This window comes from Leucopleurus acutus (genome assembly GCF_964270905.1).
Source record: "Leucopleurus acutus genome assembly, chromosome: 6".
Taxonomy (NCBI): domain Eukaryota; kingdom Metazoa; phylum Chordata; class Mammalia; order Artiodactyla; family Delphinidae; genus Leucopleurus; species Leucopleurus acutus.
Window position 1 is genome coordinate 61,103,200 of NC_139149.1, and position 23,754 is coordinate 61,126,953.

Here is a 23,754-nt window from a genome sequence, read left to right on the forward strand (position 1 = left end):
AAGGCGCTTGGTAACTGCTCGCCGCCGCCCGCCGGTCCACGCGCTCCTCCCAGGCCGGCCGGAGATCACCGCATCGGCCCGATGCGCTCACACCTCGGAGGGAGCGGGGAGTCGGAGGGGCGTGGTGGGGGCGCTGGCGCGCGAGGAGGCTGCAGGCCGGGAGGCAGGGCACCGCTGCAAGAAAAAGTTATTTACGCGTTATTGTCAGGCGCACCCGGACAAGGGGGGACCCGCTAGCCCTCGGCGAGCCGGCACTTGTCGCTGCCATCTGTGCACTACGCGGAGCACGCGCGGGCGCCGGTACCTGCGAGGCGGGGAAGCTTGGCCGCGGCGCAATGGCAGGAGGAGAGGCGGCGCCGCAGTGGCGGCGGCGGCGGCGGCGGGGAGAGGAGCAGTCTCGCAGAGCGCCCGGCGGGGCGCGCTTACTCTGCATCCCGCGGCCTCGCAGACGCCATCTTGCGATAGCGTCTCCCACAGGATCTGCCGCCGCGCCTCCTCCCGTCTCCCCCTAGGGCGGCGTAGCCCCGTGCGTTCCCATGGCAACGGGCGCGCGCGGGCGCCGGGGGCGCGCGCCCCTCCTGCCCCGTGCTGGGAGCCGCCTGGGCCGCCCGGGAGGCGGCCTCCTGGAGCCAGGGAGGGGCGGGGCGGTGTGCGTTTTAGCCGAAGTCCCCGGTTTTTTCTTGAATGGGATTTGTGGAGGCGCGGAGAGGAGCTGTTACTCGAAAGGAGAGTCACTGGAGGATGCTCCGTGAACACAAGGACCCAGCCAGGGTCATCTGGGGATCGGGTTCGTTTGAGGATATATCTCTCCCCCGGCGCCTCCGGGGTTAACGGAGAGTCTGGAGCCCTTGACGTGAAGCTATAGGACTCCGGGAAGGGAGCCTAGAGTCGAACAGAAGCACTGAATGTTGCTTTCCTCTCCATTTGGACTTAGGAGTCACTATGAGTAGTTCTGGTCAGACTGTCGTCGGTTAAAAAGCATCTGAGAATACCTAAAATCATTTGTTTTAAGTGCTTAAACCTAATTTCCTTCTTTTTACTTTACACCTCTTTGATGTTGCCTCAGGGAAAAATCAACATTTTTCGCCGATTGGCACTTCTTTACCACAAAAGATTGTTCCCCTGAGCTTTTTGCATTTATCTGTTAATCACTGGCAGCATCCCTCTTTCTGTGGTGTTCTCTGATCGCCTCTGTCCTTGCCTTAATTAAACGAGAAGCCATATAACGCCTTGAGATTATCAGGCAAAAGATGTTACTGAAAAGCTCGGTTATGATGGTTTTTGTCGTTTTCATTGAATGTATTCAAAAATTCAGTATTCCCTAGTTGCTATGATTGTTTCCTGGGGGGGTTTGTTTTGCTTTTGTTTTTGTTTTTAACCCTCCTTTTTTCTTGTTTCTCTGCTTAGGGATTTGATACTATTTCAGCATCTAATCATGTAGATTTTCTCTTTGGTTCCCATTTCTTCCTGGCTGCATCTTTCCTCTTTCAGTTCCTCAGGTTCCCTAATGTCATTTTCCTCTTCTCTCTACTTTTCAACTAATTCTTTTAAGAATATTATATCAATATCTTCTATTTAATTCATCTTGAGGATCAAAATCGTTATAAAAATGAAAATTACTACTTCAAATAGAACCACAGTTCATCATCCTTTCACAGCAGACTCAAAGATCAGAAGAAAAAGAAAAGCAGGTTGGAAGGAGGAGCCAGCCTTTTGTTTCACGTCAGTTACCTCAAGAGAAAAAGAAATAGTAAAATAATTCAACATCAGTGGGCAAATATTTAAGATGCTATATGTCTGAAATTTTCTGATGTAGTAAAAGGGCTCTCCTTTAGCCACTAATATCAGAATAAATCTTGAAATCCCCAGAATTTTAAATCTTTAATGAAAAGGACTCGATTTTGAACAGGTTTTCTGCTCGTGAAAAATTACAAACACACAGCTCATGAAGATAAATGAGACACTCAAGAAGGCTTTGTGGGACAGACTTTAGAACCGTGTAAAGATTGCTGCTGATCTGCTCACAACTAGATAAAGCAAAAACTAAAAACACCATTTACTCTCTCAATCAGAGGTCCCCAAACTTTTGGGTACCTAATTTTCCTTTGAGGGTCAATGAAAATACTGTCTCTCTTCCTAGAAAAATGTTTATGTGTATACATACAGCCACCAAACTTTTTTCACACAATTTCAGGGGGATTATAGACTATTCAGGGACCTTAGGTTAGCTTCCAGATATCCTTTTTAATCTAGGAAAGTTTTTGCCTTTATAATTAAATTTTTTAAAAATTCCCCTTTCATATAGAAGCATGGAATTTTGAACAGAAAGGGACCAAACCCCCCAATATACAGGTAAGGAATCTGAGGGTGCAGTGGTCAAAAGAGTTTCCCAGATGTGTACACCTATATAGTGGCAAAACTAATAGGAAAATCTTAGGCATCTGGTGTTCTCCCTGACCACCTCTCCCACTCTCCACCCCCCACCTATATACAGGGTACATGGTTTGAATTTTAAAAGAAAAATCTGTTTAGTATTAGAAGCAGAGTTGCAAGGGGGGTGTTTTTTCCTCAACCATTTTACATGTTTGGGTCTTCTTGTAGTTGGGGAAGTTGAATTTTGTCCAAAAGAATCTTTCTTCATGTGCTCTTCAACTCCCAACCATGTGCCCAATCAGGCTAAGAGACGCTTTTCTCCCTCTTTGTTAAGTTCTCTTTGAGAGGTAACAGAGCATCAGGGTTTTGATGCTACAGCTCAGCTTGTTGGTAATTCTCTCTATGCTTTGGAGAGATATCCTAGGGGTGAGTCAGAGGGAAATTAACAGTCCTGTGCTCAGACTTAGCCTCCCATTGTACAGCCAAGCTTTGGCTGGACCACCTTTGCACTCACTAGTTATGGCTGATCACAGCTGAATCCTAGTGACAGTCTCAGCTTGGGCTCAGGTGGGGACCATCTTCCCCTCCCCTTCCTCTTTTCCATACAAGTCTTATCACCCCCACACCCAACACACACACACACACACACACACACACACCCCAAGATGAGATGTTTTTAGGATACTGTACTATTTAAAACAATACAGCTGAATGTTGCCGTGTTTCCCTTTTTAAGCATCTAGCTTTCCACAAGTCTTTCTTTCAATTGACTTCCTAATGGTTTTATCCTCTAACAAAATGCTTTCTATACTTGATCAAAGTGCTATGTCTTGAAAATAGTATTCATTTTTATAATATTGTATTATCCAATGAGGAATAGAGTGTGTTTCTTTTCTCACTTAGCTGGAAATTAAGGAGTAGTCTTTCTGCTACAGATTCAATGTAAGGAAGGGTGTTAACCACTTGGGGGTGATTATAATGGGTGGGTGCCTTAGACTGTTTATTAACAGGGCAAAAAATGAATGGACTTTTCAAAACATTTATGTTTCCATTCAAAGATTTAATTTTGTGCTTAAAATGTAAGCATCTAGAAGGGCCAGATTTGTCTGCTCTGTTGCTAAATAGTTGTTCGATTTTCAGACCTATGTTATACTTTTCTTATCTTCCTCATTTGTAAAATAAAGGAATGGCACTTTTAGGTTTGGCTGTTATTCTATGACATTTTAAAAATATATAAATCAACTGGATTATGGATAAAACAGAAGAAGACTTTTTTATTTGAATATTCAACATATTTCAGTGTTGGTATATCTAGTGAATTTAAGCATCTTATGTTACAGTTTCATAAATACCTCGTATGACTAAGAAGTTATATTTTATTAAAACACTGATACTGTGATTTCATCTGCACTGTTATACTGATGTTATATTTATTGTATAGAGAGCAATTTTTTTTCAGGTTTAACAAGATTAAAATTAAAAAGATGCACCAAACAAGCCATTTCAAATCTACTAAAAACAGTTTCTCATTTTTATTTAAGTTTTGTTGACTAAACAGAACTTAGACAACCCTTGAAAATTTTTTTCTACATTTTAAACTAATGACTTACCACAAGTGGGTTTTCTTTTTGTTACTCATTTAGCTTCATTCCCATTGGTAAACATTGATTTGTTCCTCAGTTTTGAATGAAACAGAAATTAATTAGGCAGTTTCTGCCTCACAATAACAAGTTAAAATTATAGCACTTTATCATGTCAACACAGCTTTAAGCACTAGGAATACCAGTGCTATTAGCACAGTTCCCAAAATAGTGCAGAAGGTTTGCTGTTGAAAAAATCAGAGTGTATTTCTGCTGTGATAGAAAATTCTTCTATTCCTCCTCAGTTAGACTGATTAAGGTTTAAATTATTTATTTAAAATATTCACTATAGGGACTAACCTGGCGGTCCGGTGGTCAAGACTCCAAGCTTCCACTACAGGGGGTACGGGTTCCATCCTTGGTCAGGGAACTAAGATCCCGCGTGCCATGAGCCACGGCCAAAAAATTTAAAAAATAAAAAATTCACAATATGTGACGTTCTCTCCTATGTTTATGTTACCAGTTGAAGTATTTATTTCCATAGTGTGGATTCATTTAGAGTAGATTTGGTCTGGGTTTTTTTGTTTTGTTTTTTTGCGGTACGCAGGCCTCTCACTGTTGTGGCCTCTCCCGTTGCGGAGCACAGGCTCCGGACGCGCAGCCTCAGCGGCCATGGCTCACGGGCCCAGCCGCTCCGGCTTGCGAGATCTTCCCCGGACCGGGGCACGAACCCGTGTCCCCTGAGGCGGACTCTCAACCACTGCGCCACCAGGGAAGCCCTGGTCTGTTTTTAATAATGTTTTCCTTAAACACTTAATCTGGATGAACCCCCCCCCCTTTTATCTGAGGCTTACCTGATGTTTGCATGGAATTTCATGATTCATAAATAGCACTTTCACTGGGCAAGGCCATTTGCTTTGTAACAGAGGCAGCATTTATTCTGAATTTAAGGATTTAGACCATGAAGCTATTTAGGGAAAAAAAAGAATATTTATGTCATAAGCTGTAAAATTGGCCTTCAAGCTTAGATAATTCAAATTAATGTTTACGAGAGTTAACTGTGTTCTACTGACCACCAGAGGGTGTCTAAATTTTATCCATAAGAGTAAATTTGGATCTTAGAAATGAAGTAAAATTTGAAAAATACATAAGTTTCCTTACGAATTGAAAACTTTTTCAGTTCCCCTCCGTAGTGCTTCTTATAGTAGCAGAAGATAATCCCACCGAAATTATGCTAAAAGGGGGAGGTGGCTATTGGCCAGTGGGGCACCAGTTTGGAATTGCATATTACTGAAGAGTTGCACGTTACAGAGCAGTGTTTGCTCAGTCTTCATTATATCACTTCCAATGTTGTAGAAGGGCCGTGTGTGTGTGTGTGTGTGTGTGTGTGTAAGGGTATGAAGAGAGAGGAAATTGAAATTCAAAAGCAGAATGAAAAGGTTTTCTATCCCTGACCCAGGGTAGTGGATTTCTTGTTAATTGCTCAGCTTGAAGAGGAAATTTTAGTTCAGTAGGTGATAGGACCACAGATATTACTGTGAACCCTAGGTTAGAATCTTCTGAGAGCCACTGGTCCTATTTTTTAAATTTCGTGGTAGAATGTATTTTGACAGATCAAAGTGACCCCTGGTTTCAAGTGATCAGGAAAAGAGAAAGGGTAAAAGAGGTCTGTTTTTAGTTTGTTTTGAAAACACGTTTAAAAGAATACTTATTTCCTGGTAAATAGTATAGCAGAGCTTTTGGACATTTTTTTATGGGTTTAAAATCGAATACGTTTTCCAATACACACCAGATAAAAAGTACAGCAGTTATGGCTCCTCTCAAGTAAAAGTTTTTGTTCTGAACTATAAGCATGTTATAGTACTTTAAGCCAGCATTTCCATTTGTGTGTATTTTTCTGAGGTCACCAGGCATAACTAATGCACGGTGTAGCTAAAAGTCTATTTGGCTTGAGCAGTTGGATTTCTGCCAAATTTTGTTTTCAAGGGGGTATAAGAAGATTCAGCTACCAATCAAATATCCCTAACATGGCCATGGTTTTTCGGGTTAATGTGGGTGTCCACAATAAGATGACTTATTCAAGTTGATTACATTGTGAGTTATAAATCAGCAAAATAGCGATGAACTCTGGGTGAGAATTACATAATCTCTAATTGAATAACAGAGCTGAAAAAGAGGGAAGTGTATTTCCATGATTAAAAACACAGTCTGGGCTCAAACCTTGTCTACCCCAGTGATGGATTTTTCGCAAAGCTCCTTTGTATACTATTGTAAAATGGGACTTGTATTAAACATTTAAGACAATGTACTGATTGGAATTTATCCATCCATCCTTCATCCAATCAACCAATATTTACTGAGTACTTGTGATATACCAGGCATTATGCTAGATCCTGGCAAAGGAGTCAACAATGTATCAAACATGTATCCAGGGCTTCCCTGGTGGCGCAGTGGTTGAGAGTCCGCCTGCCGATGCAGGGGACACGGGTTCGTGCCCCGGTCCGGGAGGATCCCACGTGTCGTGGAGCGGCTGGGCCCGTGAGCCGTGGCCGCTGAGCCTGTGCGTCCGGAGCCTGTGCTTCGCAACGGGAGAGGCCACAACAGTGAGGGGCCCGCGTACCGCAAAAAAAAAAAAAAAAAAACATGTATCCAGATTTTAAAAATTTGCAGCCCCTGGGGATGAGTCATAAATGGGACAATGACAGGGCCACAAGAGGTGTACAGATAAAATATCATGGGAGTTCAGAAGAGAGAAAGATTATTTCCAGCTGATGTGATAGATGAAGTCTTCGTGAGGAATGAAGCTTTGAGGTATGGACAGGAATTAGGCAACCAGAAGAAAGAAAGGGAGAGGTGAGGTTTAGATAAGAGGAAAGAGGTAGGCAATCATAAGAGAAGAATGGCAGGTAGGACAGTTTAGCTGTAGCAAGGACTCACGGGAGAAGAGGCTAGGGACATATGTAGAAGGCCAAGCTGTTGCACTGATGCTTATTATGTTATCTGAACCCTGCCAGCTTTTTACAAGAACTTGAGGCAACAAGAAGTTTAAACGCATTATGTAAAACTCTGGTCTCAATTTTTTTTTTTTTTTTTTTTTTTTTTTACACTTTTTGGTCACGCTGCATGGCATGTGGGGTCAGAATCTTAATTCCCCAACCAGGGATGGAAGCCGTGTTCCCTGCAGTGGAAGCATGGAATCTTAACCGCTGGACCATCAGGGAAGTCCCTGGTCTCAAATTTTTTATTGCCTTATTTTCCAGTAACAAATTGAGTACCCACCAATGTGTGTGTGTGTGTGTGTGTGTGTGTGTGTGTGTGTGTGTGATATTGCTGTAAGCTTACAACTTAAGGCGTAATAGCACAATATACTCTTAAGGTGAGGTTTATCATTAATGATATAAATCCATATTTTAAAGTCTTTTTGAGGGACTTCCCTGGTGACGCAGTGGTTAAGAATCCCCCTGACAGTGCAGGGGACACAGGTTTGAACCCTGGTCCAGGAGGATCCCACATGCCACAGAGCAACTAAGCCCATGTGCCACAACTACTGAGCCTGCACTCTAGAGCCCACGAGCCACAACTACTGGGCCTATGCTCTGAAACTACTGAATCCCGCGTGCTCTAGGGCCCGCGTGCCACAACTACTGAGCCCATGCACCAAGACTACTGAAGCTCACGCGCCTAGACCCCGTGCTCTGCAGCAAGAGAAGCCACTGCAATGAGAAGCCCGCTCAATGCAACAAAGAGTAGCCCCCGCTCGCCGCAACTAGAGAAAGCCCGCATGCAGCAATGAAGACCCAATGCAGCCAAAAATAAAAATTAAAAATAAATAAAGCCTTTTTGATAATTTCTGATTTTTTGGTCAACTTCCAGTGAGATCTTACTATCTGAGATCTTTACTTCTGGCTGATAAAGGGCTTGCACCAAGTATAGGAGACAGGTAGGTTCTGCTGTTTATTTTATGTTTACTTGTTCTAGTATTGTTAGTATGATTATCAGAGTATGGTTTCTTTGAAAGGGTTTTTTAAGACAGCTGTCCCTTGGTAAAGATTAGTTAAAAAGCATATAACAAACCCATAAATCCAATTAACTTGGTCACGTAAATAGTAGTAAGTTGCAATGAGCCAAATGAGAAAAGATGAGTCAACTGCATTGTCAGCCCCACCTCATCATGGAACTCCCTTTCCTCCCTCAGGATAACTTGCACATAATGCATGTGATATGGGGTTTTCCAGCATACAAACTGAGTAAGGGAATCTGTGTTACTCTGTACATAAAATACTAATAAAGCTTAATTTTCTCCTCATTTAGAAAAATAATACCTATACATAGAAGTCCTACTTTTTCTTTCCATGAGACAGTGGAAGTCTTGCATATCCCTTGAGGTATGCACACTCCACTTTGGAGATTGCTGGTATAGATACTGGGAAACCAGGGCAAATATCTGTGCAGTGCTATGGTCAGTGCTGACCTTCAGAAGGATGAATCTGAGATCTGTGTGTAGAATAGGTTGAAGACAGAGAGAGGAGAGTGGCTCCTAGTTCAAGCTCTACCCACCTGATATTGCAATTGTCAATTCCAACTTCTAAGATTTCTGATCTCAACTTTGAGCGGGCCTAGCTTTCAACAAGTTCCAGGAGATATCACTCAAAACCCCTAATATCCAGGGGAAATGAGGCTAAACTTTAGAGAGTTAGGCCTCAGAGAGAGGCCTTAGAGAATAGAGAGAGAACACTAGCCATAAAAAGATGAAAGACTAGCACTAGAGTGGACCCTTCCACAACTAAGGAACTAAGCATGGTAGAAGAAAGTGTCTTGATAATGAGTGGAAGCATAGCCTTATAAAACACATAGCTGTTTAATATGTATTTGGGGCAGACCAAATAAAAGAAATATTATTGAATTAGAGTGGGGTTAAATTTTTTAAATGCTGGAGGTGGGTGAACTTGTAGTTCTTGCCATCAAATCTCTATGGGGAGACAGCTGGCTAAGCAGGAGAGGGAGGAAGAGGAAGGGGAAAAGGTCCTTAGAACTTTCCCGTCATGGGACCAATCAGTGCCACCACAGTGCCCAGGCACTGCTCGCCCAGGAATTGCAAGGGGTCGAAATATAATAGGTTCTTCAGAAGATGAGTGCCAGGAAGAAATTTATTTTACTGACAAGATTTTAAAATTGCAACCTGAGGTAGAATAATCAACTTCCTGTTGAGTATTGATTGTAGCGATGAGTGACTTCGTTAATACTCCTTATTTTCTGGGCTTGTGTTAGCCTGATTCCTAGGCTTTAAAAACATTGGAAGTGCCCAGTACCTTTTAAGCTGTTAAGGGAAACCAGCTGTCTTAGGGTATGTCTTCCTGTGTTTCCTGTGTTTCTTCTGAGGAACAATGCAAATTGGAGAATGATAACCTCCAGAGACAGGGTGAAATAAAGTGCTAGTCCTAACAAAGAGAAGAAAACATCCAGAATGAGAAAAAGCTCTCATACCCGGTCTTCACTCAGCTTGACCCTGCCTCTGTGTTCTCCACCCCTCTCCAGTCTCAGAGCACTAAGGTAAATTTGTCCTTCCAATTTCAACCGAAGTCTCCCAAAGTCCAAAAAGCCTTTTCCCCAAAAACTATAATGGGAAACATTCGGCTTTCTACCATTCAACATACATTTTTATCCCATTACTTAATGTCACAAAATGACTAATTGACTTCTCCAGCTGTTTTTTCCTTTTTTTAACAATATAATCTCCTTCAGGGAAGGAGTGGTGTTTGCTCGTCTTACTGCAATCAGGGTCAGACTCAGGCACCTCTTAGAGTGAGGGGGTCGGGCTGCACTGCATGTACATTCTATGGTCCTTCCCGGCCATCCAGACCTTCAGGGCCTTGAAACTGCACGCGTCCTTTTCCTCCCCCAAAATTGGGAGTTAGAGATTCATTTAATTGAACATATTTAATACTAGTTCTTCTTTAGGGCCTCCTATTAGTTTTCAAGTGTGTGTAGCCCATGGCAGTATAGGGATACGCTAATACAGATGCTTGGTGAAAGCAAAACCTGTGTGTGTGTGTGTGTGTGTGTGTGTGTGTGTATAAATGTTAAATTATATAATGATACATTAAATACAATAATAATAATATATATAATAATATTATATATATATATAATGAAATTATTCAGCTGAGGTCTCAAAACAATCATTTAAACTGAAATTCTCTATGAAGTCATCCCAACCAGAAGTAACAATCCTTACTTCCAGAGAACTCTGTGCTTTAAGTTCAAGTGTGGGTCTAAAATCACTTTACATTTTATTATAATTATTTGAATATATATATGCAAATATATAAAATACGTACTTGTGAATATATATTTGAGAAAAATACACACACACACACATATTCTACCTTTCTACCCATTGGATCCTTAGTTCATTAAGAGTAGGGTTCTGTTATGTTTTTCTTTATATTTCCCAGCACATAGATACTCAGCAAACATCAGTTGCATATATTAATGTAAATATAAAAGCTAGTACAATGATTTCAAATAGGCTTCCTCCATGCTGGACCTCTTGGTGGGGAGCATGCTAGGATATTGATGACATTCTGGTCAATGGTGTACATTGCCCTGCTCCATGCTGTATCTTGGCAAAAGCAAATGGACGGTTTTGTTTAAAGTTTGCACTTACAGCATAGACTCATGATAGAGGATTAAGGAGCACCAGAAGGTAAGAAGGTTAATTGTAACTGCTGAATATTTGGCTTTTCCATGTTTCATTTGTTTGCAGTTCAGTGGAATAAGCTTTGCAAAGTCAAGCCAGATTTTCTTCATACCAGTTCTCGGAAAATCTTACTTTATATGAGGTCTTTCTATACCCTACACCTAGTGGCCTTTTTGTACAGAGGGCCAGAGACAGGTGCCTACTTTTTCCTTTTAAAAAATATTTCAGTTACAAAAATATTGTTTTTCTACATATAACAATTACAAAGATATATATGCAAAGAGAAAAAGAGGAAAGAGAAACCATTGTTAATTCCACTAGCAAAAAATAGCCACTAACATTTTAGTTTATATTCTTTGAAAATGTTTTTCTGTGACTTTATAGATGTGGCACGTGCAAGCATGGATTTGCACCATTCTCTGCCTCCTCGAATGCAAATGGTTACAACATGTTAGCACCGTGTGACTTTACCCTCTACCATAGCTGTTTGGTAGGTCTATGGATGAACACCAACCCAAGCTGGGTCATTCAGAATTACCCTCTCTCTGAGGATGAAGTTAAAATGTTTAAATTAGGGGCTGCTGGAAATAATCTTTGACTGTGTAGAATAAGAAACAGAAAACAGTACAGCATTTAAGAGTTGCATTAAAAAAAAAAAAAAAGATAAGAGAGACCCTGACAGCATCCACGTGTCTGGTTCCAATTATTCTAAGTCTTGGAAGAACATAAACTTTCTTTAAATTCTGTAGGTAGAGTAGATGTTGTGGTGTGCTGACCAGATCCTTCCCATCAGGAGTGCAGTACCCATTCCCTCAGATGCCAGGAAAGTCTGTTGCTGATGGCTCAGAGCTGAGTCAATCCCAGGACCTGTCCTTGGACTAAAAGAGCTGCTTGGACCAAGGTCACACACCTTCTCCACACAGGGGCAGCCTACATCCAATGATTGGTTGATATGTGGGTATAAAGGCCTGGGCTCCTTGCCTCAATATGGGACAACTCCAGAGCTCTCATGGCATTGACTGTGGCATTGATTATAACTTCACAGTTCAACTTTGCCCTCTGCCCAATCCTCCTTTCCTCACTCCCTTACAGGTATTGATTCAAAGAGCACCCTCTGCTGAACTTTCTGCATGCAAATCCCTATCTCCATCTGTTTCCTGGGGAGCCTAACTTAAGACAGTGGGTGTGGCAGAGATGTCTAAACATTCCACATAACACATTCTCCCTTTCATCCTTGTAATAAATCATTCCATCATTATTATTTGACCTAGAAGTGGTTTCTTGGTTTTTGTAACCAAAGGGTTCTAACTAATATATTATTTCTTTATAATAAATTTCTAGAAGTAAGAGATACACAAGAGATACACATTTTTAAGACTTTTGATCCCTATTGCCACATCATTCTTCAGAAACATTGCACCATTTACAGTTTCATCGATAGTATATGGAAGCAATCATTTCCCAGACTCTGCACAACACTGATATTCTTTTTATTCATTTATTCAACAGATGTTTATTGAGTGCCTGCTATGTGCCCTGCTATGTACTGAGGGCTGAGGATAAATCCCTCATGAAGCTTGCATTTAGGTATGAAAAGATAGGCAATTAACAAAATAAGTGAGTAAGTTGTATTGTATACCAGAAAGTGGTTAGGTGCTACAGAGACATAGAAAACAGGGGAAAGAGGAAGACAGTGCAGGGGGTAGGTTGTCCATTTCAAGTACAGTGGTCAGGGAAGTCATCCACTGAGATGGTGACTTTTCAGCAAAGACTTGGAGGCGGTGAAGAAAGAAGGCATGGGGATATCTGGGGGAAGAGCATTTTTGGCAGAGGGAACAGCAAGTTCTGGAGGTTGGATAATACTTGTATGTTCAAACAACCAGGTCAGAGGCTGGAGCAGGGAAGGTGGGAGGGGCAAAGAAGAGAGTGAGAGGAGGTGTGGTTAATGAGGTAATGGGAGCTGCTATGTGGTCCTAGGGATTGTGGCTTCCTCTAGACAAGATGGAGAGCCACTGGAGAGATTGGAGGACAGGAGTGACACATTTCAACGTATGATTCAAAAGGCGCCCTCTGGCTGCTGTGTAAAGAAAAGACTACAGTTCCCCGCCCCCCACCGGCCCCCCTTCCCTGCCAACCATCCTCAGGGGATATGGTCCAGGACCCGCAGTGAATACCTGAAACTGCGGATAGTACTGAACCCTATATATACTGGGTTTTCTCCTATACATACATACGTACCTAGGATAAAGTTTTATAAATTATGCACATTCAGAGATTAACAATAACCAATAATAAAATAGAACAATTACAACAATATACTGTAATAAAAGTTATGTGAATGTAGTCTCTCTCTTAAAATATCTTATGGTATGAATTTAATGCTTTTTCCATCTTATCTTAGCACCGATCACACACTGTGGCTGTAACTTTGCAGTCTGAGGTGCAACAGCAAAACTAGCATAAATTTCTTTTTTTCCTTTTTACCATAGATCTTAGCAAACTCAGCATATGATTTTTTTTCTTTATTAAGTTGAGAACGTCTACCTTTTCACTTAAAGGAAGCATTTTATGGCTTCTCTTTGACATATCCAAACTGCCAGCATCCTTTGCACTTTGGGACCTTATTAAGGAAGATAAGGGAGACCTGGACACAAGCACTGCGATATCCCAACAGTTGATCTGATAAGTGAGCCAGCTCCTGAGGGAGTAACGGGTGGGATATGCTGGACAAAGGGATGATTCCTGTCCCAGGCAGGACTGAGCAGCACGGAGCAGGATGGCGGAGATTTCATCACAATACACAGAAAGGCATGTATCTTCTCCAGACCTTGGTGGAGAAACAGTTGAATTCAGAAAGGCAGTCAACTGACTGCCACATCTTTCCCATGCTTTTTTTCTGTGAAATGGAGTGTCTCTAGATTGGATAAATCACAGATTATTGAAGAAGCAGAAACCAGCCAAACAAATGAAAACATCTGGCAAGATTAATGTTAGTATTTATTTTGAGGGGGATTATCATTTGCCCAGTAAGATAAATTTTAAATTAATTGTATCATGATTTTTTAAACTAGACAAATAACTAAAGGCAAATTCTTTCTTCGAATCTGAATTTTTTCACTTACTAAACGTCACAGTTGAACTAGATGATTTCTAATGTTCCTACAAATCTAAAACTTCTGATTTACTAATTTACTAGTTTCCTGTGTACAAATGTATTGGGCTGTATGAAACCATTAATAAAATGCTGTATTCCCCCAAGGCATTTCGCATCCACTATAACCAACACCGCCAAAGACTAACTTACCAAAGACACGTTAAGAAATTAGCGTACATTTAATAATTTACCCAATAGTGGTGATTGGGAGAGGAGGGGAATTATCATCTCTTTTCCAATCTTTAGTGGAGACTTTGTAGAGAACGTTGTTAACAGCTTTTTTGAGGTATAATTAACATATGACAAACTGTACAGATTTAAAATGTATAGTTTGCTACATTTAGACACAGGTATATACCTGTGAAACCACCACAATCAAGATAATAAACATATCCATCATCCTCAAAAAGTTTTCTTCTTCTCCTTTGTAATTTCTTCTTCTAGCTCCTCCCTCTGGAAAACTACTGATATCCTTTCTGTCACTATAAATTTGTTTGCATTTTTTTAGAATTTTATATAAATTGAATAATACACAGTGTAACCCTTTTTGACTGCCTCCTTTTTTCAGCATAATTATTTTAGATTTATCCATGTCGCGTGCATCATACAGCTTGTTCCTTTTTATTGCTGAGTAGCATCCATCATATGAATACTCCAGTTTGTTTATCCATTCACTTTTTGATGGGTTTTGGGGTTGTTTCCAGTTTGGGGTGATTATGAACAAAGTTCTAGGAACATTTGTATACAAGTCTTAGTAGACACACATGCTTCCATTTCTCTTGGGTAAATGCCTAGGAGTGGAGTGGTTGGATCAGATGATAGATGCATATTTAACTTTTTTAAGAAATAACCAGACTCTTAGGGCTTCCCTGGTGACGCAGTGGTTAAGACTCTACCTGCCAATGCAGGGGACGTAGGTTCGAGCCCTGGTCCAGGAAGATCCCACATGCCGGGGAGCAACTAAGCCCGTGCGCCACAACTACTGAGCCCGCGCTCTAGAGCCACAACTACTGAAGCTCACGGGCCTAGAGCCCGAGCTCCGCAGCAAGAGAAGCCACCGCAGTGAGAAGCCCGCACTCCAGAACGAAGAGCAGCCCCCGCTCGCCGCAACTAGAGAAAGCCCGCACGCAGCAACGAAGACCCAACACAGTCAAAAATAAAAAGAATTAGGGCTTCCCTGGTGGCGCAGTGGTTGGCAGTCCGCCTGTCGATGCAGGGGACACGGGTTCGTGCCCCGGTCCAGGAAGATCCCATCATGCCGTGGAGCGGCTGGGCCCGTGAGCCGTGGCCGCTGAGCCTGCGCGTCCGGAACCTGTGCTCCGCAACCTGAGAGGCCACAAAAGTGAGAGGCCCGCGTACCGCAAAAAAAAACAAAAAAACAAAACCAAGCTCTTTTGCAAAGTGGTTGTGCAATCTTACACTCCCACTAATAATGTATGAGAGTTCCTATCCCTCCACATGCTTATCAACACGTGGTACAATCTTCAATTTTAGCCATTGGTGTGCAGAGGTATCTCATTAATCTCGTTAATCTTGAGTGGAGAGACATGAAGGGAAAAAAAAAGATTGGTGCAGATTCATCTAGGGAAGATGCATGTCAGTTAATCTCATGCTACTGGGATCCCTCGAGCTGCCCTAGTTCTTGTTCGTGGTGAGCCTGCATCTTCCGTTGATTTTATAATTTTAAAAGCTACCCCACGCCTTCTAAGACCTCCTTTGCCTTTGAGGTAGCTAGAATAGGCCTCTGTTGCTTGTAACCAAAGACCTCCATCTGCTACAGGTGGCTCTTGTTTACTTCTGCCTGGTTGGCTGCTTCTCATCTTCTATTGGGAACAAATCCTACCCATCCTCTAACCACTTTGCCTCTAGATTCTATCACCTGTAAACCAAGATCTACTCCTCTTACACTTTGGATTTATGAGCCAATAGACCCTCCTTTTTGGCTGGCCTGAGCCAGCTTTCTGTCACTTATGACTGAAATCACCCTGTGCCCAACCTCCCCTTTGTCTGTTCTGTATATGCAAATCAAGTGCCAAGCATGAAGCCTGGGAGTCAGCAAGTGCTGAGTAAATAAATTACTACATTCTTAAAATCCAAGACATTTTTATAAATCTGTAGATGACAGAAAAGTGGAAATGTTTCTTTGCACAGCACAGTGGTTAAGCACACCTCTCCTGAAGCCAGACTGCCTGAATGTGAATCCCAGCTCTGCCACGTATCAATTCTGTGACCTTGGGCAAGTTATTAATTTCTCTGTGTCTCAGCTTTTTCATCCATAAAACGTGGATGATAATAGGACCTATCTCATAAAGTGGTTATGAGGATTGAATTAGTTAATTTACAAAAAGCGTTTAAACAATGCCTGATACATGCAAGTGTTTTAAAAAATTTTTGTTTTGTTTTGATGCTGACAGTCTTTTGAATGATACAGTCAGGAATGAAGAAGATGCTGATGTGCTCTCAAGGAATAATATGCCAACACCTCAGTTACTAGTTGGAATCTTAGATGAAATGGCTACTTTCCCTGAGAATCCGTTTTTAACTATTTAACCAGGCATATAGAAAGTCCCTTACTCTGGCTCAAATAATTAAACACAAGTGGTTTAACAGAAGTTCATATAATACAGACCCTGAGTTTGGGGAGTGGCGTGGGGTTAGCTGACCACGAGCTCATTTTGAGCTAGAAGAAAGGCAAGGCTGTCATAAAACTTTCAAAGATTAGACAGCCTTGCTATCAGCAGTGTCAGTTAAGGAAGTACAATGTTTGGGTCTTCATTCAGCGTTCAAGTAGGAGTACAGATTCAGCACTTGAACAGGCTGGAGAGCGTCTGGTGGAGAGCGAGCCCGAAGTGAGGCATGTAGCAACCCGAGAATTTGAAGGACAGTTGAGAGCCTTCAAAATGCTTGCTCTGAAAAACAGGAGACTCAGAGAAAATGAAATAACAGAGACTTGAAGTGTTGTCCTGTGGCGGAGGGATGGGAGGGATGGGACTTCATCCGGCGTGCTCCGAAAGCCTGGGGGGCTGGGGAAGGCACCGGTGGCAGACCCCAGCTCAGAGTGAGTACGCGCTCTTTACCCAGGAGAGCTGTCTAGTGATGGAGAGCGCCGCCTTGCAAAGCTACAAGCCCCTGACCCTGAGAGGAGCCGGGCGAACATGAGTTTAGGGACATATTAACAAAGAACCCAAGGAGGGATGGGTCATCCATAACTACACTATTTCATTTCACATTCTGAAAAAACATGCCTCTTTTTTTTTAAGTTTATTTTTTAGATTTAAAGGAGATCAAACACTCGACCGATGAGTTGCGACTTTGGAAAAGTAGAAGCAGCTGCATACATTGGTTGCCTTTTGCCCTAATGGGAGTGGGAAGAGCCACGCCTGCCCCCCACGGCAGATTGCCCCCAGCTGGTCCTGTCTTCAGGACCATGACGTGTGGTCAGCAAGGAGTCTGCTTTCCCGCCGCTGACGCTTGTGGCCACAGCCTCGGAAGGACCCGGAGGAAGCCCCGCCCCAGTGTGATGTTAAGGTGAGGACTTGGGAATCCATCTGAGTGTAGTTTCTCACTTTGGTCACTTCCTTTTCAGCCCTGGAGGCCCGGAAGACGGGGTTGATTGTGCAGATCCTGTCTGCAAGTGCATTTCTTTCTAAAGAAAAAGTTGCCAGAATGCTTACTCACAGAACAACTACTGGCTGAAGCAGAGCCCACACTAAGTAAACACAGGGGATTAAAATGAATCGGGGGGACCAGAATTACTCCACAGTGAAAGCAGTGGTTTACTTTTCCTTTAAAAAAAAGAACACAAAAACTTTCATTCTATATCTAAACACTGCTCTACCTCCATGCTGCTTTTTCAAAAAGAAAAATCTATAGAAAGATAGTATATTAAAAGACGAATCAACTCGGTGCTTTGTGACCACCTAGAGGGGTGGGATAGGGAGGGTGGGAGGGAGGCTCAAGAGGGAGGGGATATAGGGATGTATGTACACATATAGCTGATTCACTGTGTTATACAGCAGAAACTAACACACCATTGTAAAGCAATTATACTCCAGTAAAGGTGTATTTTAAAAAACGACTATTGTTTAAAAACCTATTTCTTCTACATCGTAGATTCAAATAGCACTGAGAAACAGCCCGTGGACACTTTCATATATATGTGTTTGTAGGAAGAAAAGTAAATGTCTTGTAACACAGAAATTCTTAAATACAGCTGTTTATCCAAATAGAGGCAGCAAGAGGTGTCAGTCAGCGAATCATTTAAACTCCTGGGATCTCTATTGTTGCTTTCCCTGGAAATTTTTTATCTGGGGGTGATGAAATGAAATTTATATTTTAAGGCAGGACAAGAAAAAAATTAAACATAAAATTCTCTCTGTGTGTTTGTTTGGGCCTCCTCTCTCCGTAATGTGCCGTGTGCATCTGCCTTACTCATTAACCAGCGCTCCTCAAAGACGGGAGTGTCTGCTCAACCATAAAGATCAATTTTTGTTCTTTGTTCTGAGGCTAGCAGTGTAACTTCTTAAAAGAATAGTGTTCTTTCCCAGCTCTGTAGGGGGTCATGGTGACTTGCTGCCCACTTTTCACAAGCTTACCTGGACTATGTACCCTTGGTGACCTTTATGTAAGGTATCAGTGTGTCATTTTGATGTATGATCCTTTGTCTCAAAAATGTATATGACTATGCCTTTGACTTCTAACAGGTGGAACAGTTTTCAGAGATTTCTGAGAATGTTTTCCAAGTTATAATTCTCAGTTTGGCTTGAACAAAATTCCTTTTTTTCTTCTTTATAGTTAATTGAATTTTTGTTGACAGGGGTTTGTTTTTTTCTGATTATAAAAGCAATATATAATCATTGTTTAAAAATCTGGAACATATGGAAAGTCCTGAAAAACTTTCTAGGGTCAGAAAAATGATAATGAAAACAAAAAATGCGCATTTTAGGTGGTTGGTGTCACATTTATTAAATGTGCTTGAGCTGTCCTTAATCACACTTTTTTTCAAATTTTTTTTAAGTTATTTATTTTTGGCTGTGTTGGGTCCTCGTTGCTGTGTGTGGGCTTTCTCCAGCTGCAGTGAGCGGGGGCTACTCCTCGTTGTGGCGTGAGGGCTTCTCATTGCGGTGGCCTCCCCCGTTGCAAAGCACGGGCTCTAGGCGTGCAGGCTTCAGGAGTTGTGGCTCATGGGCTCTAGAGCTCACGCTCAGTAGTTGTGGCGCACGGGCTTAGTTTCTCTGCGGCATGTGGGATCTTCCCAGACCAGGGCTCGATCCCATGTCCCCCGCACTGGCAGGTGTATTCTTAACCACTGTGCCACCAGGGAAGCCTAATCACAACAGTTCTGACACCAGATGTGTTGGATGTTTCTCTACACCAATCTATTCTTCTGCTCTCCAGACACCAACTGGGTATCCTACAATTCAATTCAGTTCTGACCCTAACTATTCAGAGTTAGCATGCAGACCCTATAGGACTGCCCAGGCAAAATCCCAGACTGTCTGTCACCTGTACTTTTGACTAACCATCTGGCTATTAATAGGAGATTCTCATGATACCCCCTCCTCAGGTTCAATAATTTGGCAGAATGGCTCACAGAACTCAGGAAAGCACTTTACTTACTATTATTGGTTTATTATAAGGATACAACTCAAGAACACCCAAATGGAAGAGATGCATAGGGCAAAATCTTGCACAGAGCTTCCATGCCTTCTCTTTAGGTCACCCTCCCAGCACCTCAATGTTCTCATCAACCAACAAGCTCTCCAAACCTCTGGTTTAGGGGTTTTTATGGAAGTTTAACTATGTAGGCATGATTGGTGAAATCACTGGCCACTGGTGAATGAATTCCATCTCCAGCCCCTCTCCAGTCATGGGTGGGGAGGTTGGTGGAACTAAAAGTTCCAACCCTCTACTCATGCCTTGGAGTTCCATCCAGAAGCCATCGAGGGGCCTCCAGGTACCAGTCATCTCATGGTCATACAAAAGATATACTTATCTCTCTCCAGAGTTTCCAAGGGTTTTAGGAACTGTGTGTCAGGAAATGGGGACGAAGACCAAATATTGATATATATTTCTTATTATGCCACAGTGCTCCTTTAAAAAATGTTTTAAATGCCCTAACAGTAGGTACTGACTGGTTAATCTCCTTCTAAGGATCTCCGAGCAATTTGTCAATACCCTTTCTCTGACTGTAAAAGGGTATAGTGAATCTTCTAGATTTTAAAAGCATATGATCCGGGCTTCCCTGGTGGTGCAGTGGTTAAGAATCTGCCTGCCAATGCAGGGGACATGGGTTCGAGCCCTGATCTGGGAAGATCCCACATGCCGTGGAGCAACTAACTCGTGCACCACCACTACTAAGCCTGCACTCTAGAGCCCGTTAGCCACAGTTACTGAGCCCATTGCCACTACTACTGAAGCCCACGTGCCTACAGCCTGTGCTCCACAACAAGAGAAACCACCACAATGAGAAGCCTCCGCACCACAAAGAATAGCCCCTGCTCGCTGCAACTAGAGAAAGCCTGTGTGCAGCAACAAAGACTCAATGCAGCCAAAAATAAATAAATAAAATAAATTTTAAAAAAAAGAAAAAGCATACGATCCTTTGAGCTCTTTGGACTGATTAATTCCCTGGTAAGTAGTCTCAAGAGGTAATGTGCTGATGCAATCTATGCTTATAACTTTGGTGACCCCTTTGCTGGAAACAAAGATTGGATCAAAGTGTTCTGAGCCAGACAACTGAATGCCAGAATTTAAAAACCACCTGCTAAGCACCTGGCTGATTCATTTTAATCAAAATTATTCTGCTAATGGACTTTCCTTCTTTGTATGGTTAACTAACACTTACTGGCAATCCTTGATCCTGGCTTGGGGTGGTGTTCTCTAAGTGTGGCCTTGAAGAACGGCATCAGCATCTTCTGGGAACTTGTTAGAGGTGCAGATTCTCGGCCCACCTCACACCTGCTGAATCAGAAACTCTGGGGTGGGGCCCAGCAATCTGTGTTATAACAAGTCTTCCAGGTGATTCTGATGCATGTTAAAGTTTAAGAACCACTGCCTTAGGTGGCCCCATCCCCCAATGGGAATTGGCTCTGACTCACCCTCTCAAGTCCAATCACATGTGTATCTGGAGCTGGGTGGCAGTTACACAGGGACATAAATTCATAAAAACTCTCCTGTATACTTAAGATTTGTGGATTTAATTAGGCCTAGATTTTTTTTTTTTTAACTCACAGCCAAACTGTATTTCTAAGAAGGCTGGTTGGGGCTGGGCTTGTCCCCATAAATGACGGTGTCAGACCCAGGGACCGTGGCCACAGAAGCACTGTTCTCTAACCAGTGATCCCTAGATGGTACCCACAGCCAAGGAGGCCTAGTTCACAGCAACCCCAAGGGGACTTATTGACATTGCTTAGCAGTGAATTAGTCCCCAGGCAACAATCTAAACTTGTTCCATATCCTGTGTATGTCTCCGAGATGTGTGGCACAGACACAGGAAGCCCTAACATGACACCTGGCAGCAGGTGGGAGGAAGTTCTGGTCTTTCAAGCTGGAGAAGGGAAGCAGGGGAAATCTAGGAAGCAGTGATAAAACTCAGCTGATCCGGGCTACATGTATATACAAGTCTTGGGCAAGAGAGAAGACATGGCCAAAAAGCCATGAGTCACACAAGTGGCGAGAACAGACCTGCTGAGAACAGCCTCTCTTCTGCTGACAGATGCTGGAGGAGCGTGAGAAAGGGGGAGGAAGAAGATGGGCCAGGAAGGGCCCTGCAGGGCCACAGCGTCTAGCAGGCATCTGTCCCCTGTCCTGGCCATCGGGGTAAGGGGCAGACTCCTGAGAGCCACAGTGTCAGCTCTGCACCCAGTCTCAGGACCACAGAAATTCTCTGCTTCAGCCCTGAGGTGACTTGTGCATCCTGAAATGAAAAAACACCCAGCTTCCAGTCCCCATCCCGACCCACCAAGAACTGCGTTCTTGATTAACCACCCCTTCTCCACTCTTATTTGGGGAACCCACGCTAGACTTTGCAGCTGGGCCCACTTTTACTAACCCCCGGGCTGCTGGGCACTGTGAGCCCTGCGCACTGAAGGCTCAGCGAAAGGGAAGTTGGAGAAAATCCGCGCCAGCAGGGGGACCCCGAGTCCACGTCCCGCGGTACGCATGCGCACAGCCGCCTGCCCCTTTCCCGGTCGCGGGAGTTCTGAGAGCTGCGTCTGCTGTCCGGGGCCTCGGGAGCGTTGCCAAACCTGAAGTTTTTCATTCAAGTGCTCCCTACAAGGTATTGTTCAGTCCGCCCTTGCCCAGTGAAATGGAAACAAATTTACAGTCATTCCTATCTAAATCAATGAAGTTTCCCTTCATTTCCCAGACCATTTCAGCTGAGAAGCAGACCTCCGCATTTCTGGTTCCAGCTCCTACTCGGTTTTGTTTCTGATGCTTCCATTGCGTAGTTTCACTGTGGGGGCTGCTTGTTAGTTCCTCTGCCCACTCAGCATCCAAACTTTATTTCTATGTTGGGTGAGTCTTCCACTGCATTAAGGCTGGGTGGGAAAAGGCCTCCCTCCCACGACAGAACCGGGAGCCGACAGGTAACCTCTCTCTCTCTCCATCCCTCAGGAGTTAGCATGGGCATCTGGGGACCTGGGCTCAGCCAGTCAGATGCTGCCACCTGCGGCTTTAACTCTTGTGCAATAATTCAAAGATGAAGGGACCACTGAGAAATTATTTACTGGGACAACAGTGCAGTGTTAAGTGTCCAGGGGTAGCAGAACCAGTGGCAGCTTCCTAGCCCCATTGTCCTAAAGTGTGATGTTGTCAGCTAACTAGCCAGGGCTAGTTTCTGTTCTTGGTCTCCTCTGGCCAGTTTAGTGCTTTCTGTCCACTTTCCCCTTCTGTGAGACTTGGGCTCCTTTCCCCGGGTCCCAGGGACAGCAGTCATCACTACTACAGCAGGCTCTGCACCCAGCACGTCGATCCTGCTGTGGGTGGCTGAGCCTCGCTGTGCAGGAGCTGGCTTTCCTGGTGACTCCTGCATGTCTGCTGAGAGTCAGCGTTCAGCTTACTTTTTGGCGATTTTATCCCATCTATGACAGTTTTCAGCCAATTCAGAGGAGCTTCTGTTTGTGTGAATGCAGCGCTTTTGGCCACACAGGTTGTGCGATGGGGCTGGCATAACAAATTACTACAGACTGGGTGCTTTAAAACACAGAAATGTCTTCTGTCACTGTTCTGGTGGCCAGAACTGAAACAAGGTATGAGCAGAGTTGCTTCCTTCTGGAGGCTCTGAGGGGGGAATCTGTTCCATGCCTTTCTCCTGACTTCTGGGGTTACTGCAGTCTTTGGCATTCTTTGACTTGTAGCTGCAACACTCCACTCTGGCTCGGCTTCACATGGCCTCCCTCTCTGTTATCTCTATGTCTTCTCCTATAAAAAGGGAACATCTGGACACAGAGAAACACACAGAGGGAAGACAATGTGAAGACACAGGGAGAAAGCCATGTGAACATGAAGACGGCCATCTACAAGCCAAGGAGAGAAGCCTGGAACAGATTGTCCCTCACAGCCCCAGGAAGGAACCAGACCTGCCGACATCTTGATTTCAGACTTCCAGCCTCCAGAACTGTGAGACAATATATTTTGTTACTTAAGCCACCCAGTCTGTGGTAATTTGTTACACCAGCCCTGGCAAATGAATAGATGCCCTTCCCAAACTCTCCCAGGACCTACTCAGCAGCCATTGCTTTCTGTATTCTTGGAAAGAATTTAGTCCATCACTACACTAATCACTGGCAAGAGGCCTGGGAGTATAGGGATTGATTTAGCTGGGGACCCGAGTTCCCTGAAGCACACGTATGCGTGATTCCTGAACAAAGTCAGGACTGAAGGGACCAAGACGCGGGTTGGAATGCGAGTGGGTACAAAACCTTGGTGTCTGCTGCACCACC